This window comes from Otolemur garnettii, unplaced genomic scaffold (genome assembly GCF_000181295.1).
Source record: "Otolemur garnettii isolate 467f Iridium unplaced genomic scaffold, OtoGar3 scaffold00325, whole genome shotgun sequence".
NCBI lineage: Eukaryota > Metazoa > Chordata > Mammalia > Primates > Galagidae > Otolemur > Otolemur garnettii.
The window spans coordinates 118731-126126 of record NW_003852720.1 but is presented as its reverse complement, the minus strand read 5'-3'; positions in this window follow the sequence as shown (position 1 = coordinate 126126).

The window sequence follows — 7396 nt, the reverse complement described above, 5'->3', positions numbered from 1 at the left end:
CAGTCACAGCTTACAGCAACCTCAAACTCTTGGGCTTAAGTGATCCTCTTGCCTCAGCTTCCCGAGTAGCTGGGACTACAGGCGCCTGCCACGACGCCCAGCTATTTTTTTGGTTATAGTTGTCATTGTTGTTTGGCAGGCCCGCGTTGGATTCGAACCCAGCAGCTCCGGTGTATGTGGCTGGCACCCTAGCCATTTGAGCTACAGGAGCCGAGCCTGGAGTCTGAATTCTTCTTCACAACCACGGAATTTCTTAGCAGTTTCTTTTACTTTTTTTGAGACAGAGTCACACTTTGTGGCCCTTGGTAGAGTGCTATTGTGTCACAGTTCACAGCAACCTCCAACTCTTGGGCTTAAGTGATACTCTTGTCTCAGACTCCCAAGTAGCTGGGACTACAGGCGCCCGCCACAATGCTCGGCTTTATTTTTTGGTTGTAGTTGTCATTGTTCGGCAGGCCCAGGCTGGATTTGAACCCTCCGTTTCCGGTGTATGTGGCTGGCGCCCTAGCCGCTGAGCTACAGGCGCCAAGCCAGCAGTTTCTTTCTTTTTCTTTACAATTCTGGAATTTGCCTCTAAATCTTAATGTTCTTTTCAATTAAAAAAATAAGGACAGCTCTGCTCCTGTAGCTCAACAGTTAGTGTGCTGGACACATACACCAGGACTGGTGGGTTCGAACCTGGGCTGGGCCTGCCAAACAACAGCAGCTACAACAACAACATCAAAATATCCGAGCATTGTGGTGGGCCCTTGTAGTCCCAGCTACTTGGGAGGCTGAGGCATGAGAATTGCTTAAGCCCAAGAGCAGGCGTTTTCAAACTACAGCCAGTGGGCCACATGCGGCCAGCCGAGGACATTTATCCGTCCTGCCGGGTGTTTTTGCCACCTCTGCCTGTCCTGCTTAGCAGCCAACTCGTCCAGGGGCCCGCAGTCCGGCTCGCCAACGGTCTGAGGGACAGTGAACTGGCCCCCTGTTTAAAAAGTTTGAGGACCCCTGCCCAAGAGTTTGAGATTGCTGTGAGCTGTGGCACTACAGCACTCTACTGAGGGCGACACCTTGAGACTCTGTCTCAAAATAATCAATAATAATAATAAAATAAATAAAAATATAGGGGCTGGATGTTGTGGCTCTGGGCTGTAATTTAACACTCTGAGAGGGCGAGATGGTAGACTACTTGAGCTCAGGAGTCGGAGACCATCCCTCAAAAAACTAACTGGGCGTTGTGATGGGTGCCTGTCGTCTCAGCTACTTAGGAGGCTGAGGCAAGAGTCTTGCTTGAGCCCAAGAATTTGAGGGTGCTGTGAACTATGATACTAGGGCACTCTACCCAGGTTTACAAAGTGAGACTCAAAAAAAAAGAATAGGGGAGGGCAGTGCTCGTGGCTCAAGGAGTAGGGTGCCGGCCCCATATACTGAGGGTGGCGGGTTCAAACCCTGCCTGGCCAAAACGGCAAAAAAAAAAAATAGGGTAAGGGGTTGGTAAGCTCCTAGCTAACAGTACAATGCAGGGGTATATCACATACCTCCTGGGTGAAGGACTCAACTACCACTCAGATGTTACCTAACAGAGGCAAACAATGTGACCTAATCGTATGTATCCTTTATTATCTGAAATTTAAAAAAATATATATTAGGGGCGGTGCCTGTGGCTCAGTGAGTAGGGTGCCTGCCCCATATACCAAGGGTGGCGGGTTTGAATCTGCCCTGGCCAAACTGTAACCAAAAAAAAAAATAGCTGAGTGTTATGGTGGGTGCCTGTGTTCCCAGCTACTGGGGAGGCTGAGGCAAGAGAATCGTTTAAGCCCTGGAGTGGGAGGTTGCTGTGAGCTGTGATGCCACAGCACTCTACCCAGGGGGACAGCTTGAGGCTCTGTCTCCAAAAAAAAAAAAAAGAAAAAGAAAAGAAAATAGAGGCCTGGCTAAGTGATCAGGCCTGCAGACAGGGGGGCAGTACCCAGAAACTGGTCAGTTGTGGTCAATGGCAGTTGGTGCTACTGTGCAGACCAGTGAATATGAGAATATGTGTACCAAAAGCCAGATAGACTTGGGTTTGAAATCCACCTCTACCACTTACCAGTTGTAAGACTTTGGATGAGTTGCTTAACTTGTCCGAGTTTTCTCATTTGGAGCAAATAATGGAAATAATAGACCCTACTTCATAGAATTGTGATTAAATGAGATAGCGTAATTGTTCAGTAAATAGTAGCTGCTTGCTATTGTAGTTACTGTTGTTTTATTCTATTTCATTATACAATACCAGTGGCACCTCCCAGAGGGTCTTGTGTTGCCTGCTAGAGGGACTTTAGGAATGAAGCCGCTCCTTTCACCCCTGTGGCTGACTGACTGGATCCCCTCTTAGTCAAAGGGATCCCTAAAACAGAGTTGCTAGCTCTGAGAAAGGAGGTCAGATCATGCTCTCCTTCCTTCTAGGAGATACCCTTTACAACTCTTTTTTTTTTTTTTGAGACAGAGTCTTACTTTTGTTGCCCTGGGTAGAGTGCTATTGTCATAGCTCACAGCAACCTCAAATTCTTGAGTTCAAGCAATCCCCTTGCCTCAACCTCACAAGTAGCGGGGACTATAGGCACCCACCCTAATCCTGGGGTATTTTTTAGAGATGGAGTCTAGCTCTTTTTCAGGCTGGTCTGGAAACCTGCCTCAGCTGGGGTGAGCCACCACACAGCCTTTTCACAGCTCATTAACAGGCCTAAAGCTATGCAAGACATGCCTGCAGGTCTGCAATATACACAACAAACCACTTGAGCCAGGGTAGTGGACCCCCCCCTTTTTTTTTTAAGAGACAGAGTCTCACTTTATTGCCCTCAGTAGAGTGTCGTGGCATCACAGCTCATAGCAAGCTCCAACTCCTGGGCTTAGGCGATTCTCTTGCTTCAGCCTCCAAAGTAGCTGGGACTACAGGCGCCTGCCACAATGCCTGGCTATTTTTGTTGTTGTTGTTGCAGTTTGGCTGGGGCCAGGTTTGAACCCGCCACTCTTGGTATATGGGGCCTGTGCCCTACCCACTGAGCCACAGGCACAACCCGCAGACCCCCCCCTTTTTTTAAGGAATTAATATCTTTATTCTAAGAAACAAAAGCAAAAATTCAAAATAAGAAGCAAATTTTTAACTAAAAATAAAAGTACATATTTCTATTAAGTTAAATCCTCCAACATAACTAGTTTTTCATATTCCATCCTCCAGAAGATTTTACTACCTTACCCCCAAATGAATTATTTAAGAATAATTTTATGATAAAGTTGCAATTATTAACAGATTTACATTCAGATACAAAGCGTTCCTTTCAATGATACTTGACCGTTAAAATGTCAGAAAGTGAGAGCAGAGTCAGGCAACATGGGTTAAAAAAGAAGGAAAAATCTTGCCCTGAAGAACTGAAGCCAAATGTTTTATACAGAGATTTAATATTGATAAAAATACAAAATGTCTATAGAAAAAATTCATAATTTAATTCTTTCCAAAGAAAACTTCAACAATTAAGTTTTGATGCTGGCAGAAAAATTAAAAATGATAACAAATCAACAATCAACTCCTTTAGCTCTTATAGAAACCTCATATAGAATGAAACTTGGAACATCCCGGTTATCTTTTGATAGAGAAAAAAATTAAGCTCATAGGAGAATTCATAACATTTGAAAAATCAGAAAAGGGCAAACCAAATAATTTGTGACCCCTTACTGACAGGCATCTAATTTTTTTTTTTTTTTTTTTTTTGAGACGGAGCCTCAAGCTATCCCCCTGGGTAGAGTGCCATGGCATCACGCTCACAGCAACCTCCAACTCCTGGGCACAAGCGAGTCTCCTGCCTCAGCCTCCCAAGCAGCTGGGACCACAGGCGCCTGCCACAACGCCTCGCCATTTTTTGGTTGCAGCCATCATTGTTGTTTGGCGGGCCCGGGCTGGGGACTCGAACCCACCACCTTAGGTGTATGTGGCTGGCGCCCTAGCCGCTTGAGCCACAGGCGCCGAGCCGGCATCTAATTTTAATATGAATTTCAAGTCAAATATTACTAATTTAAATGTAGTAAAAAAAAATTCTAGTTTGGAGAAAAAAGAGGCCATATTTACAAAGAAAAAATTCACTGAAAAAGGTTGGAAAAAACCAAACCCTGCACATGTGGGCTCTAAATACAGACAAAAATCAAGATATGTTACTTAAATTTTTATGAAAATTCCATGTAGTGTACACATGTACTAAAATTACATCTATACCATTTGCCAGTACTCACTGAATTATTGTGAGCATTATATATTAGCACATTTCAAAGGAGTCCTCTCAAATAGGATTTTTTAAAGCAGGTCACTTAGTCTCTGCTGTTTGTTCAATGTAATTACTTAGCCATCGTCCTCCCCGTTTGTTTTTCTCATCTTCCCACATAGGCTCAATACCATCGCCCAAAAGTCTTCCAACAGTATCAAACTTAGAGATCAGTCAAAGGTTTGCTTTTATCATTTTTAAAAAATCAGAGCGCGCATCTGTTCTGTAGAGGATGTTTAATATAGTGTTCTGGGTTAGCAACCTCCTGATTAGATTCTGTTTTCTCCTCTTGGTGGGAGATTAGGAGTAGGAGTGGTTTCCTGTTCCACAGTTGCCATCTTCCGCAGACCCTTATCTTAAGTGAGCATTCCTTCTCCCTGACTCCTAGTCTATTAGCCAGAACCTAACTCTTTCAGCCAACCAGCAAAGAATTTTTTATCTGCCTATAACCTGTGGGCCCCTGCTTTGAGATGTCCTACCTTTTTGGGCCAAATCAATTATGTCTTTCACATAGTGATCTTACCTTGAAATTCTTGTCTCCCTAAAATGTATAAAACCAAACTGTGATCCCACCATCATGAATTCACTTGCTCAAGGCTTCTGGAGTGTGGCTCTAGGTCATGGCTCAAATTTGGCTCAGAATCAACCTCTTTAAATTATTTTGCAGATTATGGCTTCTTTTCCCAGAACAGGTGGAATGGGCTATCTTGACCCTTCATAGTCAGGGCCCCTAGTGAGGAGCTCTAGAACCTCCAGGCCTTTGATTCAGCCACAGGGATTTCTACTCACGAGCCCCAGGTATGGACAGAGAGAGCAAATACAGGACCCCTGGCCTTTCACTTCCCACCTATTTCCAAGGGAGAGGGTAAGGTTTCTGGAGGCTGTCTGCTGTCCAGAAGAAAAGGGCGATTTTGGCTGGCAAGGTGCACTTGACTTTGACCTAGGTCATTGAAGAGGTGGTAGAGGTGGTCGTAGATGGTCTCACTCCAAGCCAGATTTCACTTCCTGCAGCTCTGCCGGCGTCCGGGCCTTACAGTCAGGGCCTCGCAGAACTTTCACAAAATGGTTTTTCCAAGCCCGCCCGTGACCGCTTATTGGGACTACAGGTGCTCAGGGTAGGCGTGCAGGTGAAGACCTAAGTGAAACCTGAGGACGCCACGGAGGGGGCGCGGGGCCAAGGGGAGGGTGGTGGTTCTGCCCCAGGCTTCTGGCACTTCTGGCGTCTATAGCGGCCAGGCCGGCAGAGCAGGAGTCTGGGGCTGTGAAGAAGTCGAAGGGCCCTACGCTAGGGAGCCGCGTCCCTGCGGAGCGGTCAGCCTAGGCCCGGCGGCTAGCAAAGGAATGCGCCCCTAACTCGGAGACCACGACCCACGACCCTGTCTCCTCTCCTCCCGCGTCCCCGGGAAGCCTCCGCAGATCACTCCAAACCCAGCTCTCAGGTCTCTGGCCCCGCCCCTCCCGAGCCCCGCCCCTTCCGAGCCCCGCCTACTCCCCCTTCCCACCGGGGCGACCACAGCGGCTCGCCTTTCTGGACACGCCCCTGCCTCGCCCCCGGGTGACTCCGTCCCTTTCTCTGCCCGTGGAAGGCATGACATTTTACAAGGTGTGGCCCAGAAAAACCTCACAGAGAAAGTAAAAGTTTTTATATATTTTTTCATTTTTTGTTGTTGCAGTTTGGCCAGGGATGGGTTTGAACTCACCACCCTCGATATATGGGGCTGACACCCTACTCACTGAGCCACAGGAACCACCCAGGACATTTTTTTAATTGGTGCAATGATCACTGTTTGGGTGATGGGCACACTCATAGCTGACTCATTACAAAAAGTAATCCGTATAACCAAAAACATTTGTACCTCCCCCCTCCCCCCGCCCTGGGTAGAGTGCTGTGACGTCAAAGCAACCTTAAACTCTTGGGTTTAAGCGATTCTCTTGCCTCAGCCTCCCAAGTAGTTGGGACTACAGGTGCCCGCCACGAAGCCTGGCTATTTTGTTGCTCTTGTTTGACTGGCCCGGGCCTCTGGGTTCGAACCCACCAGCAGGCGCCTCAACCACCAAGCACCGAGCCGCCGGAAAAAGGACTTTTCAACTGAGACCAGAAGGTCCAGTAGGAACTGACAGGGGGAGGGGCTGTGTTTCTGCATTGGGAGGTGGGTGTGGAATAAACTGTTTCAGGTTAAGGGCACAGTTTATACAAAGGCCTAGAGGCTTCTTTGGCTATTGTCAGTCACTAAGTCCTTCCTCAGACTGAGGGATTCTTGGGAAGTCTCCCTTGATGACTTGTAATAGTCAGCAATTATTCAAATTGCCTCTACTCCCTTCCTCTTCACCTCCCATTTTTCTACAACTCATTTAAAAAAATTTTTTTTTTTTGAGACAGAGCCTTACTATATTGCCCTCAGTAGAGTGCTGTGGCATCACAGCTGGCCCGTAACCACTGTGCTATGGGCACTGCGCAACTCATTCTTTTTTTTTTTCTTAGTTTTTTTTTGAGCCAGGGTCTCACTCCATCATCCAGGCTGGAGTGTAGTGGCATCATCGTATCTTATTGCAACCTCAGACTCCTGGGCTCCTGAGCAGCTGGGATTACAGGCACGTGCCACCACAACAGGTTAATTTTTCTATTTTTTGTAGAAATGGTGTCTTGCTCAAGTTGATCTTGAATTCCTGGCCTTAAGCAGTTCTCCCACTTCAGCACAACTCATTTTAGTCTGATGTCTCTCCATCACTCTACCTTAAAAAGCTCCAAGGCAGTGGTTCTCAACCTTCCTAATGCCGCGGACCTTTAATACAGTTCAAAGGGGTCGCGACCCACAGGAGAACCGCTGCTCTAAGGTCTCCCTGCCTTCATAGTGCCATATTCACCTGGTTTTCTTCTGGCCATGTTATCCCTTCTCTGCTCACTTTTAAGTGTTGATACTGCTTAGGGCTTTGGTTACCATGTACGTGGTTCACAGATTAAGTCTTTCTTCCTAACCTTTTTTCAACTGCTTATTTGATACCTTACTTGGATGTCCCACAGGCACCTCAAATCTATCATGCCCAACATTGTCTTCCCTCTTTTTGTGCTCCCATCTCAGCAGCTGTCCCATTGCTCTCCAGTGGTCCTAGCCAGAAAC